This window comes from Pongo abelii, chromosome 14 (assembly GCF_028885655.2).
Source record: "Pongo abelii isolate AG06213 chromosome 14, NHGRI_mPonAbe1-v2.0_pri, whole genome shotgun sequence".
NCBI lineage: Eukaryota > Metazoa > Chordata > Mammalia > Primates > Hominidae > Pongo > Pongo abelii.
In genome coordinates this window covers 50025877-50038942 of record NC_071999.2, presented here as the reverse complement: position 1 = coordinate 50038942, position 13066 = coordinate 50025877, and the positions used below count along the sequence as shown (strand labels likewise).

General features: G+C 45.0%; 1 long non-coding RNA gene across 1 annotated transcript; it reads right to left on the bottom strand.

Moving 5' to 3' along the window:
- Positions 1-660: 660 nt before the first annotated feature.
- On the bottom strand, positions 661-8148 carry LOC129049517 (uncharacterized). Its single transcript, XR_008512653.2, has 3 exons — positions 8054-8148; positions 4026-4163; positions 661-994 (listed from the first exon to the last, which is right to left on the bottom strand). It is a non-coding gene; the product is annotated as an uncharacterized LOC129049517 (long non-coding RNA).
- Positions 8149-13066: the final 4918 nt, after the last annotated feature.

Here is a 13066-nt window from a genome sequence, read left to right as displayed (position 1 = left end):
AGGAACACTGCACAAAGGCCCCAAAATGGGAAGGACAAGGCATGTTTGAGGAATTGAAAAAAGGCTTAATTTAAGGAGAAGCATAGATGGGGTTTCTTCCCAAGGAATGGAGCCTGGCTAGTGAAAGATATTCCAACATGAGCACCAGCTCTCACAGATACCATTTGTTTTCTGTGGCTTGGAAACATCCCACGGTGGTTTGTCTGGCAGCCCAGAGAAAGCTGACATTGGTTTGAGAAGGTCTAATTATTCCTCGTCTAAGACTTGGGTAAATGAGTAAAGTCTTTGTGTGGGTTGCTTTAGAAGAATTTGGCAAAATTGTGCGCCTCGTTTGTGTTATTTATAATTTTAAGAAAGCATAGGAAACAGTCTTAGCATCTTGTCTATAATATATTGAAATGCAGTGGCTTTGAAAATCATTTGCCTTTTTGAATTAAAGGAACAGATCGGCAATTGAGTAATGGATCCACCCTGGGACGTGGGAGGTGAGAGCAAAAGTAGTTGTTGACTCATCTCCATGTATGTGTGGTAACACATGAAAATCAGTTTCATTACTTTATAGCTTCACCTCCTATTAAAGCCCTGTAAAGTGTGAGTCACAGGAAACTTGAGGTACTGGAATTTGAGACAGCCCAGTATAAAAATTCATGAAATCTTTCTGCACCACTTACTCTACTTTTAGTTATTGCAACTGGGTAATCGTTTTTTTAAATTTTAATGTGCTTCTCCTTCGCTTTCCCAAGGACACAACCTGTACTTTAGCTGGCTCCAGGCGTCTGTCTGATTGGAGAAGATGCACATCTGTTATGGGAGGAAAGCCGAGAGAAAGACTGGGTAATTTCGAATTTTTGGCACTCAAAACCAGGATCAGGCAGCTGGCTTTCATCTTGAAGGTGGATTTTGCACTTCAGCATCTTTATCACACCCAGAAACCGGGGCCTGGCTCGGTTTAGGAAAGGGCAGTGCAGCGTAGAGAAGATACTCCTAAGGCGAGCTGCCAGAGAAGAGGCAGAATGCCCAGTTAAATGTGAATTTTAGATAAACAATGAATAATTTGTTAGAATAAATATGTTCCAAATATTCCATGGAACATAATTACACTAAAAAATTTGCTGCTTATTTAAATATAACTGGGCATCTTGTATTTTTTTTTTTGATAGGGAGTCTCACTCTGTCACCCAGGCTGGAGTGCAGTGGCACAATCTCAGCTCACTGTAGCTTCCATCTCCTGGGTTCAAGCAATTCTCGTGCCTTAGCCTCCCAAGTAGCTGGGACCACAGGTGTGTGCCACCATGCCTGGCTAATTTTTTGTGTTTTTAGTAGAGATGAGGTTTCACCACGTTGGCCAAGTTGGTCTCGAACTCCTGAGCTCAAGCAACCTGCCTGCCTTGGCCTCCCAAAGTGCTGGGATTACAGACGTGAGCCACTGTGCCCGACCCGTATTTTTCTTTGTAAACCTGGCATTCCCACCCCTTAAGGCTAGGACAGCTGGATAGATAAGTACCACTCTATCTATAGTGGGAAAATAAACCAGGAGGGAAGAGTAGAGTGTGCTAGTCACACTGACAGGCCAACCTTGAAAGCCCCTTTCTCTATTTGAGCAGAACCCATTCCCACTAGAGAATCAGAAAGTACTAGATCTTGCTTTTCCAGCTCCTTGAGCACAACTGAAGGCCCATGCCAGTCAGGGACATCTTCCCTAACCTTGATTGATGAGAAATCAGGGGTTTGGAAGAAGCAGGTGCGGTGCAGAGCAGATGACGGCAGTGACCGTAGCCACATTATTCATCCTGTGTTGTCAGTGGTGGAACCTGTGGGGTCTAGCACAGAAGTGTTTCTAAGGCTTTCTTGTGGGCAATTATTCCTGGCTGCAGAACCTCAGTGCCTGGCTCTGGGCCTCTCAGGTTCCTGAAAGCCATCCAATATCCTTCTGATAAATTCCTTTGCTCCTTAAGTCCAGCAGCGTCGGTTCTGTTCCTTGCACCTAAAAACTGAGTGATAAATGAAATAAAAGCCTTTTGAGGTGTGAGGAACTGTGGAGAGAACAAGAGGAGTGAGGTGGGAGAACAGAGTGAGCAGAAACGTGCCTGGAGAGCAGGTAGTATACAGTGAATCAGGGGAGGATAGGGGCCTTCTTACAGGACGCCCCTGTACCATCCTGCACTCACAGAGCCACTTGGGGAGGTTGCAGCCAATTTTGATTCATAAGGACCAGTTTCCATGCTGATTGTATGGTGCTTGTACTTTACTGGCTTTTAAGTATTTCAAATGACTCCGGGTGCACCCATTTCATCTTGGAGAGTCTCTGAGAGTTAGTTGTTTAAAGCTTCCCTTGATGCCAGTATGTTACAGATAAAATCTAGAGTTTAGCTGAGGAGATTGACATGGTGGAGGAGAAGTAGTTCCACAGCAAAGAACTGTGCAGTGAACAGCACTCATGCCAGGGTTGAATGGGAAACACAGACAGACTTCACTGTGTTAGGGGACCCAGTAAGTGTTCATAGTCCAGGCAGCACCACTGGGCCAGGTCAAGCTAAGTTAGACTAGGATAGCCCTGGACTTTCAGCCTCAAATGCCAGCCCTGCCAGGAGCACTCTGGAGGAAAGAGATGCTGCCTATGTTCTTGAAGTCCCCAACTCTTTTTGGCCATCATGAGGTTATAAAAACCGTAATCTTCCATGCTCCCTTAGGGAGAGAAGCAGATGGCAAGGTGGGCATAAGACACACACACGGACATAGGTGACCTACATGGATGGCCAAATTATTGTATTAAATATTTAGTCACTTCTGTGGCCCATGCCTGTAATCTCAATACTTTGGGAGGGTGAAGTGGGAGGATCTCTTGAGGCCAGGAGTTCAAGACCAGCCTACGTCACATAATGAGACCTCTGTCTCTACAAAAAATTTAAAACTAATTAGCTGGGTGTGGTGGCACATGCCTATGGTCCAGCTGTTCGGGAGGCTGAGGTGGGAGGATTGATTAAGCCCAGGAGTTTGAGGCTGCAGTAAGCTATGATCAAAACACTGCACTCCATCCTAGGTGACAGCAAGACCCTGTCTCAAAAAAAAAAAAGAAAAGAAAAGAAAAGAAAAAAATAGTTTACTTTCTGCACACCTGAATAATGACATGTATTAACCTTGGTGACCCTGGTTTCTCCACTTCTGAACCCACATCTTGTGCCCCAGCCATCATTCTCCAGACCCAGCACACGTCACCTGTGGGACTCACGAAGCCGATGTTCTCATGTGGAGTTCAGGATAGTGGCTCAGCTGCTGCTGCTTGTGGCCCGGGAAAATCAATGGTTTCCAAGGTGCCTCAGCGTTGGAGCCTATGTCCTCCTTTTCATTCTGTTCCCTCGCTGTGGAACTCTCTCTTCTACACTTGAAAAAACCCATTAGCCCCTCAAGAGCCAGACAGAATGTTATGACTGAGAAATTTCTTAAGACCTGCCTTCCCTTTCTAGACAGAATTAATTGCAGCCCTCTTTCCTTGCCCTTTGCGTTTGAAGGCTGTGTGGCTGTCTGCCTTGCTGGGCCAGGAGCATATAAAGGACAGAGACCACATGGTTTTCATTGTTCCACCCAGCTTCTGACATTGACCCAGCAAAGAGCTGGGCCCTGACAAATGTCAGCTGAGCTAATTGAATGAGTATCCTCCTTTGTCTTCTCCTATTTACCTACCCAGTCTCACTGAAATGGCCTTTAATTGTATTTGTCTTTGATCTAAATACTGGTAAGTGTTCATTCCTATCCATTTATTACAGCATTTAGTGCAATAGTTTGTGCGTCATAAGTGTGCACATGGTGGTTGATTTAATTGAACATCTTGGTTTAATGCCTCCATTCACAGGATGTGACTTTGAAGAGACCTTAGAAATCATCTAGCACTAGCCAGGCGCGGTGGCTCACGCCTGTAATCCCAGCACTTTGGGAGGCCGAGGCGGGTGGATCACCTGAGGTCAGGAGTTTGAGACCAGCCTAGCCACCATGTGAAACCCCATCTCTCCTAAAAATACAAAAATTACCTGGGTGTGGCAGCGTGCGCCTGTAATCCCAGCTACTCGGGAGGCTGAGGCAGGATAATTGCTTGAATCTGGGAGGTGGAGGTTTCGGTGAGCCAAGATCACGCCACTGCATTCCAGCCTGGGCGACAGAGTGAGACTCTGTCTCAAAAAAAAAAAAAAAAAGTCATCTAGTGTAACCGCTCACCTGGTCTGTGCATTGATGAGATCTGTATACCAACGAGTGTACGTCACACACGTGGGGATACTATCTCTACTCACTTGTTCTAACTTACGACACGGTCAGGTCTGTGTTCGGTTACAGAGGCGTTTGGTGTGTGCTTTCTGATGTTGATGGTGGTGACGATGATGGAAAGTGTTAGCTGCCAAGGCAGTTTCTCTGCTGTCTCCTTGATAACAATATTAATATCTAATATTTAGTAAATATCTACTGTTGTCGAGAAATTTTGTGGGGCACTGACGGGAAAAAAAATACAAGGACAACAAATAAGTAGTACGTGTCCTTGAAGAACTAGTAAGTCTAAGAAGGAAAATAGATGAGTCCAACAATTATAGCACAAGCAGAGAATTGTTAGATGAGAGTATGTCAAAGGCACAAGGAAAGCCAGGCCTGTGAGGGAATGGGCAGTGGCAAAGAGGAAGTAGAGAATACGGGGGAGGAGTCTGCCGGATGAACACCCTAGGGAAATGTTCCAGAAAGAAGGAATGGATGTGCCAAGTGGGGAGGTGTGAGAGACATGATTGGGGCCATTCCATCTGGCCCAGTACTGTAGCCACGGTGCTAGAAAGGCAGGGGTTAGGGAGGTGGCCAGACAACTGGTGAGGCTGGAGAGAGAGATGGGACTCAGGTCATATGCAAAGGAATTGGTTTCATTATGTTGGCATTAGGGATCTTTTGGTTTTGTGGAATGGAGTGAGATGCATTTTAGAAAGAAATCACTGGTATCCTTACGGTTGAGGCTTAAGGAAAAGGGAGACTGGTGAGGTGATTTTAATATTTTAGGAGAGAAAGGATGACTAAGACAGTGGTAGAGGGATCAGGACAAGGAACAGAAAGCTACACATGAGGGGTCATGGAGATGCCTGTCAGAGGGATGAAGGACTGGAGAATGACTTCAGATATTGTGACTTGGGCTTCTGGGTGGATGCAGTGTTGAGTTGAGGATGGGGAGTCCACAGATCACGCAGCTGAGATAGTCAATTGCCATTTTTATCCATTGATGTGAATTCAGAATGGAGGCTTAGTTGAAGATACAGACATGATACTGACAGTGCCCAGAGAGAGGAAGAGCAGGTTTAGGGTCCAGAAGCATACCCCAAAGTAAGGAATAGGCCATGAGGGAGGAGCCAATAAAGGAGACAGAGAAGGAAAATCCAGAGTGGAAGCACAGAAGAAGGTCAGGCCAAGGGAGGCGAAGGTTTTAAAGGAGAGAAAGTGATCAATAGAGTTAAATACTGCAGAGAAGAGTGGGACTGAGACTTTTAAAAAACCATTTATCATGAACCCGGGAGGCGGAGCTTGCAGTAAGCTGAGATCGCGCCACTGCACTCCAGCCTGGGCGACAGAGAGAGACTCTGTCTCAAAATAAATAAATAAATAAATAAATAAAAATAAAAAATAAAATAAAATAAATAAAAAGCCATTTATTTTAGCAACCTTGGGGGCCACCAGGAAAGCAACTGCAGTAAAGTGAGGAAGCCAGACCTCAGAGGGTGCAGCACCCATGGGACATGAAGGGGTGGAGACAAGCATAGACAACTCGAGCCAGGAACTTGGCTGTGGAGAGGAGAGAGGACAAGCAGAGAGACTCAAGTGGTGTTGAAAAAAGTAAGGTAGGGGCTGGGCGTGGTGGCCCATGCTTGTAATCCCAGCAGTTTGGGAGGCCGAGGTGGGCAGATCACTTGAGGTCAGGTGTTCGAGACCAGCCTGCACCACATGGTGAAACCCTGTCTCTACTAAAAATACAAAAATTAGCTAGTCATGGCAGCGGGTGCCTGTAATCCTAGCTACTTGGGGGAGGCTGAGGCATGAGAATTGCTTGAACCTGGGAAGGGGAAGTTGCAGTGAGCTGCACTCCAGCCTGAGTGACAGAGTGAGACTCTGTCTCAAAATAAATAAATTAATAAATAAATAAAATCAACAAAATAAAATAAAAAAGTAAGGTAGGACATTTCAGCCAAGTTCAAGAATGGGGAAAAAATATATAAGGCAGGATGGGCTTGCACCTGCTGACATACTGAGAGGAAGGTGCTAAGTGAGAGGAAGGATTGGGGATCAGAAACAGAGGAGTAATTGAGGGAGCAAGGAACTTGAAATTGGGGTGGGAGGATTAGAGGAAGGCTGGTTTTTTCTTCTGAAACATGGACTAGGGGCTGATGAAGATGCAGGTTAGTGCAGGCAGATGTTGGCATTGAACAGGAGACATCTGAGGGAATTCATTCATATCCATTGGACTCTTAATTCACAGTGAACATTATCACTGGAGAAAGCCTGACTATTGAACAGTGGCTGAAAGTGCAGACTTTGGGGGCACTACTAGGGTTCAAATGCTTTTTCTGCCATTCTATAGCTTATGACCTTGGGAAATTTCCCTAAACACCTTGTGCCTCAGTTTTCTCATCTGTATAATGGAGATGACAATAATCCTCAATGGATTGTGGTAAGATTTAAATGAGTTAAAATATGTGAAGTGCTTAGAACAGTGTCTGGTATATAATAAGCCTCATATAACAACTGCTGTTGTCATCATTGTCTCCATCATTTTCTGCTGAGACAGATGGTTGTTTGTTTGTTGTTGTTTTGAGATAGGATCTCACTCTGTTACCCAGGCTGGAGTGCAGAGGTGCATTCTTGGCTCACTGCAACCTCCACCTCCCAGGCTCAAGTGCTCCTCCCACCTCAGCCTCCTGAGTAGCTGGGATTACAGGCACACTCAGCTAATTTTAAAATTTGTTTTGTAGAGATGGGTTCTCACTAGGTCTCACCCAGGCCGTCCTCAAATTCCTAGCTCAAGCGATCCTCCCACCTTGGCCCCGCAAAGTGCTGGGATTACACACATGAGCCACCATGCTCGGCTGGTTTTGAACGCATTGTTGGAAGTTGTAAACATTTAGACCTCCTGTTGAGTAAAATAGGAGAAAGAGCTAAGAACATGAAAGACTGCTGAGTGATATTGGGAAGTAAAGATAAAACCAGAAGATAAAACTTGGTAGCAATCTAAAGTTTCACAGTTGTGTGAAGTTGTCACTGAATAACCTAAAGACTGGTTTTATTTCCCCTTTATAGATGAGGAAACTTGAGGCTTAGGAAGGTTTAATAGCTTGTCTAGGGTGACACATGGGTAAGTGGCAGGCACAGGTGATTTGACACTGCTCTCTACCTTTTCACCACACTGGTGTTCAAAACACACAACAAAGCAGCTCCCCCGACAAACTGTCATCAAGGCCTTTGAACCTGTGGTTGCCGGAGGAGTGATGGGGTTGTAATGCACACAGGGAAAGAAGAAAAGAAATGGGACGGAGAGAATGGTCTGACTTTGTGAAGGACTTCTATGACATTGGAATAATGAGCATTTCCTTCAAAATGAAAGAAGTCTAGTTCTCATCTCACTTACTGAAAGCACAAACCCAAATTCTGTGAGATTCTGGTAAAGAAGCGTTCTGATAAATGGACCCTTTTATTCAGGATTTGCCTGGGCATTAAAGCTGCTAGGACAGACAATGTATATGAACTGGGATATATACAGATAATGTATATATCTGTATATACACCATATTATATAATGTATATGATGGGATCCAGTAGTGCCCAGCACACCAAGGTGATTTCAAGGTAATTAGCATGTGTCTGCTGAATGAATGACTGATTAAGTCATGACTCTGGAGGTGTGGTAAGAGGGTTGGGGAGAAAGATGTGGAGGATCCTTCAGAAATTAGTCTAACATAGGAAGCCCTACGAAAAGGCCTTCTCTCGAACATTTTAAAGCATTAGCAGTAGCCAGAAATTACTTAAATGTCTGTAAAACACTCACCTAAACAATTGACATCACTTGACCATATTAACTAGGGCTAACAGTCCTTCTAATTGCCACAGCCCCACCAGCTTCTAGATGGTAATGGCCCAGCCGGTTTCAATGGGTCTCCATGGTTACACTCATGCTCTGGTTTCCATGGTTACATTTCCAGGTCTCTCATAGGAATTAGATATATATTTGAAATTTAAAAGGATTTTTTTTCTTTCTTGTCAGCCTACACAGAAATCTAGGGTTCAGAGGTCCAGGATGAAAGTTTCAGTGACCTCTTGGGAGGTTACCAAGGAGGAAATGGTAATATTTGTGACAGCTGTGATCTATCATGGAATAAGGAAGAGAGCACTCAATTGGGAAATACTGTGGAGCTAGAATGATAACCCAATATTTTATGAGCCTTAGTGTTTTGCTTAATTAGAGGAGGTGGAAAAACTGGGCTGAGAAAACAATACCCTATTGTTTGGATACGTGGCTCCCAGCGCTGGGAGTAGGATGTTGTCCAGAGGTGGGGGTGGGGGGTTTTCTATTGAAGTCTCTTTAAAATGATCATTTCTTTACCATAACAGTGTTGTGGCCTCCCTGCACTCATTCCTCCCTCAGTCCTCATTCAAATCATCTTTGTTGGTTTACTCGGCTAAAGCAGGTATCTGCTACAAGGTACCAGCCGGGGCAAGACTTAGTTGGCTCCGGCTTTTCTCCGCAGAGGGAGACAGGTGGAACTCTAGTGCCTCCTTGTGGAATCTCTAACATTTCCAGGTCTACCTCACCTAGAAAAGAACTCAAGTTTGTACTGTTAGGATTTAAGAAGTCTTTCTCCATTTCTTTTGATGTATCCATCCCTCCCTCCCTCCTACAAAGTTCGCTGAGTATCTATTATATTTCAGCTAGGCCCTAGAAATAATACTAATAAAAAAGATAGGATATTGCCTTCACACAGTTCATAATCCGTTGCAAAACAAGTAAACAGCTCATAACAGTCCCAAGAGCTAATGGAAGAATGACAATGGGGTGACCTACTGGCTGGGAAAGCTGTGTAAGCTATCGAGCAAGAGGTTTGTTTGTTTTTTTTTTTTTTTTGAGACGGAGTCTCACTATGTCTCCCAGGCTGGAGTGCAGTCGCACGATCTCGGCTCACTGCAAGCTCCGCCTCCCGGGTTCACGCCATTCTCCTGCCTCAGCCTCCCTAATAGCTGGGACTACAGGCGCGCGCCCGCCACCACGCCTGGCTATTTTTTTGTATTTTTAGTAGAGTCGGGGTTTCACCGTGTTAGCCAGGATGGTCTCGATCTCCTGACCTCGTGATCTGCCCGCCTCGGCCTCCCAAAGTGCTAGGATTACAGGCGTGAGCCACCGCGCCCGGTGCTAGAGAACATTTTTGAGCTGGGTGTTCAAGGATTGTGTCCCTCAAGGTTGAAAGATGAAATAATGCAATGTTTTATCAGTAGGGGGACTTTGTCATCAAAATAAACCAGAGAATAACATGTAGTAATTCCTGTCTTCATTTGGGTTCATATGCTTGCTACCTTCCAAACAGCTCTTCAGGCAGAAGCAGGTACACAGACAGTGCTGGTGGAAAACCCTGAGAAGCAGCTATCAGTATTAGACCACATACGAAAGCCTCTTCGGGACATTTGCAAGCATCCAGAGCGGAGATGATAGGCACCTCCTTGCAGGAACAGGCTCTTCACTGGGCAGGGGGAGGGAGGGAAGGGGTGTGAGGAGGGTGGCAGAAATGAATGACTTTAAGTAGGTGAGTAATGTCATCAAATTTGAATTTTACAGATTTGTTTCTATGGCATTACGTTCATAACCAAGTTCCAGAATGACTCTCCGGCCCTGGATTGGGCGACTTCGTTGTCTGTGCTTCTGATTCACAGAAAGAGGGAATATTAGGGGAAGAAGTTGGAACATGACAGCTACACTTACTGGTTTCTTGTGCCTTCTCCCAGAGATATTCTTTGCTTCTATAGGCAGATTTTGATTTAAAGCAAATATTGAATTCTCCTTTGGTCCTGCTGTGTGTGTTTGAAGTGCTCGCGGATCATCCAAGTGGAGAGAGCACCCAGTAGGCCCTCCTTACTTTTTTTTTTTTTTTTTTTTAATGGTAACACATGATTCTACACTTCAGTATTCTTATTATATCTTGGAGATGGATATATAGAACTGACTCATTCTTTTAAATAGCAGTGTAGACTAGAGGTAGAATGGAGGTAACAATGTATTTAACCAGGCCCCTTTTAATGGGCTTTAAAAGGCCACATCACCAGGTGTGGTGGCTCACGCCTGTAATCCTAGCACTTTGGGAGGCCAAGATGGGCAGATCACGAGGTCAGGAGTTCAAGACCAGCTTGACCAATGTGGTAAAACCCCGTCTCTACTAAAAATACAAAAATTAGCTGGGTGCGGTGGCGCGTGCTTGTAGTCCCAGCTACTCAGGCGGCTGAGACAGGAGAATTGCTTGAACCTGGGAGGCAGAGGTTGTGGTGAGCAAAGATCACACTACTGTAGGGAGACAAAGCGAGACTCCATCTAAAAAAGAAAAAAAACAAGCCACACCAGTTTATATTTGACCAGCAATGCATGAGAGAGCCAATTTCCCACCACCTGCTTCTGTGAATCGTGTTCAGATTCTTTGCCCATTTATCTATTAGCTTGCTGGTTTTTTTATTTTCTTATTTTTATCAGCTATTCAAATGCTAAGAACTTAGGCTTTTGTCTGTGATGTGAGTTGCAAATATTCATGTCTTTTGATTATGTTTTCTATGCAGAATTTTTCTTTAATATATACCAATTTATCAGTTTTATTTTTAAATTTATTTTTATCTTTATTTTTTGAGACGGAGTTTTGCTCTTGTTGCCCAGGCTGGAGTGCAATGGCATGATCTTGGCTCACTGCAACCTCTGCCTCCTGGGTTCAAGCGATTCTCCTGCCTCAGCCTCCTGAGTAGCTGGGATTACAGGCATGCGCCACCATGCCCTGCTAATTTTGTATTTTTAGTAAAGACGGGGTTTCTCCATGTTGGTCAGGCTGGTCTCGAACTCCTGACCTCAGGTGATCTACCTACTTTGGCCTCCCAAAGTGCTGGGATTACATGCGCAAGCCACCCTGCCCGGCCTATCAATGTGTTATTTTAGGCTTCTGGATGTTATGTTATTCTTAGAAAGTTCTTGCCAGTTTCAACATTACCAAAAAGACTTTTATTTTGTATCATATATATATATGATACAGTTGCAGTGGCTCCGCCTGTAAACCCAGCACTTTGGGAGGCCAATGCAGGTGGATCACTTGAGGTCAGGAGTTTGAGACCAGCCTGGGCAACATGGTGAAACTCTGTCTCTACTAAAAATACAAACATTAGCCAGGTGTGGTGGCATGCGCCTGTAATTCCAACTACTGGGGAGGCTGAAGCAGGAGAATTGCTTGAACCCGGGAGGCGGAGGTTGCAGTGAGTTGATATGGCGCCACTGCACTCCAGCCTGGGAAACAAAGCAAGACTCTGCCCCAGGGGAAAGAAAGGTTTAATCTATCTGGAGCTTATTTTGATTTACAGAGATCTAATGTATTTTTTTCCCCCACATGTCTACCCAGTAGTCTCAACACTATGTATTGAGTAATCTATTTTTTTCCCACTGATTTGAAATGCTATCTTTATATATATGTCTGTTTCAGAATTTTCTATGGCAGATGAGTTTTTTGTTTGTTTGTTTTTGGGTGGAGTTTCGCTCTTTTTGCCCAGACTAGAGTGCAATGGCATAATCTTGGCTCACTGCAACCTCCGCCTCCTGGATTCAAGTGATTCTCTTGCCTTAGCCTCCTGAATAGCTGCGATACAGGCGCCCACCACCACGCCCAGCTAATTTTGTATTTTTAGTAGAGATGGTGTTTCACCATGTTGGTCAGGCTGGTCTTGAACTCCTGACCTTAGATGATCCGCCCGCCTCTGCCTCCCAAAGTACTGGGATTACAGGCATGAGCCACTGTGCCTGGCCAGCAGATGAGCTTTAATTCCATCCAACCTTGTCCTTGAAGGAAGGTTCATTGTTTCTGTTGTTTTGTTTTTGAATGTGGGAAAGCCTTGAGCATGTTTGCATGTGGAGGGAGAAGAGCAAGTGGTCAGGGAGAGGTGCAGAAGAGACGCAGATGGGATCATGAAGGGAAGATGGGTTATGACAATTAGTGACAGATCCAAAGAGCTGACAGGTGTGCCTACCTCAGCAAGGGAGGAGGTAGGAGCTCTGCATTTTTCCAGGAGTTTTTGGTGTAATGTGAGGTAGCATCCCTTCCAGCTCACAAAGCCCTCTCTCCCAGTTTGTCAGTCCCCTCCTGGGCTGTCTTCTTCCCTACCTGCTCTGGAATTCATGTTAATCACTTCAGTGTTCCTAATGGGCATTCTACTCTCTTAAGTTCCCAGCCTGGATCAATGCTGCAACTCACCTTGGCACAGTTATGCTGACAGACATGTCACACTACTGTTTCTAACCCAGGCCAGGAACTTTAGCTCTGTTGTCTGCTTGTCTTTGTTTTGGTCCCTCTCACTTGGGCTGCAGTGTTTATTCCAAACCTTTAAGCACCCTCTGTCCCCGCAATTCCTTACTATCAGCAAATGACCTGTCTTGCACGGGTAGAATGCAGGCTCTCTGCCTGGTGTCTGTGGTTAGGATTCAGCAGGTTGAGAAACTGAAATTATATGTTAAAATTTGGGTAATGTTTTTTTTTTTGAGACAAGATCTTGCTCTGTTGTCCAGGCTGGAGTGCAGTAGCATGGTCTTGGCTCACTGCAGCAGCGTGGTCTTGGCTCACTGCAGCCTCTGCTTCTGGGTCTCAAGTGATCCTTTCACCTCAGCTTCCCAAGTACCTGGGACCACAGGCATGCACCACCACCCTCAGGTAGTTTTATTTTATTTTATTTTTTTGTACAGACGAGGTCTGACTATATTGCCCAGGCTGGTCTCGAACTCCCAGGCTCAAGTGATCCTCCTGTCTTGGCCACCCAAAGTGCTGGGATTATAGGTGTG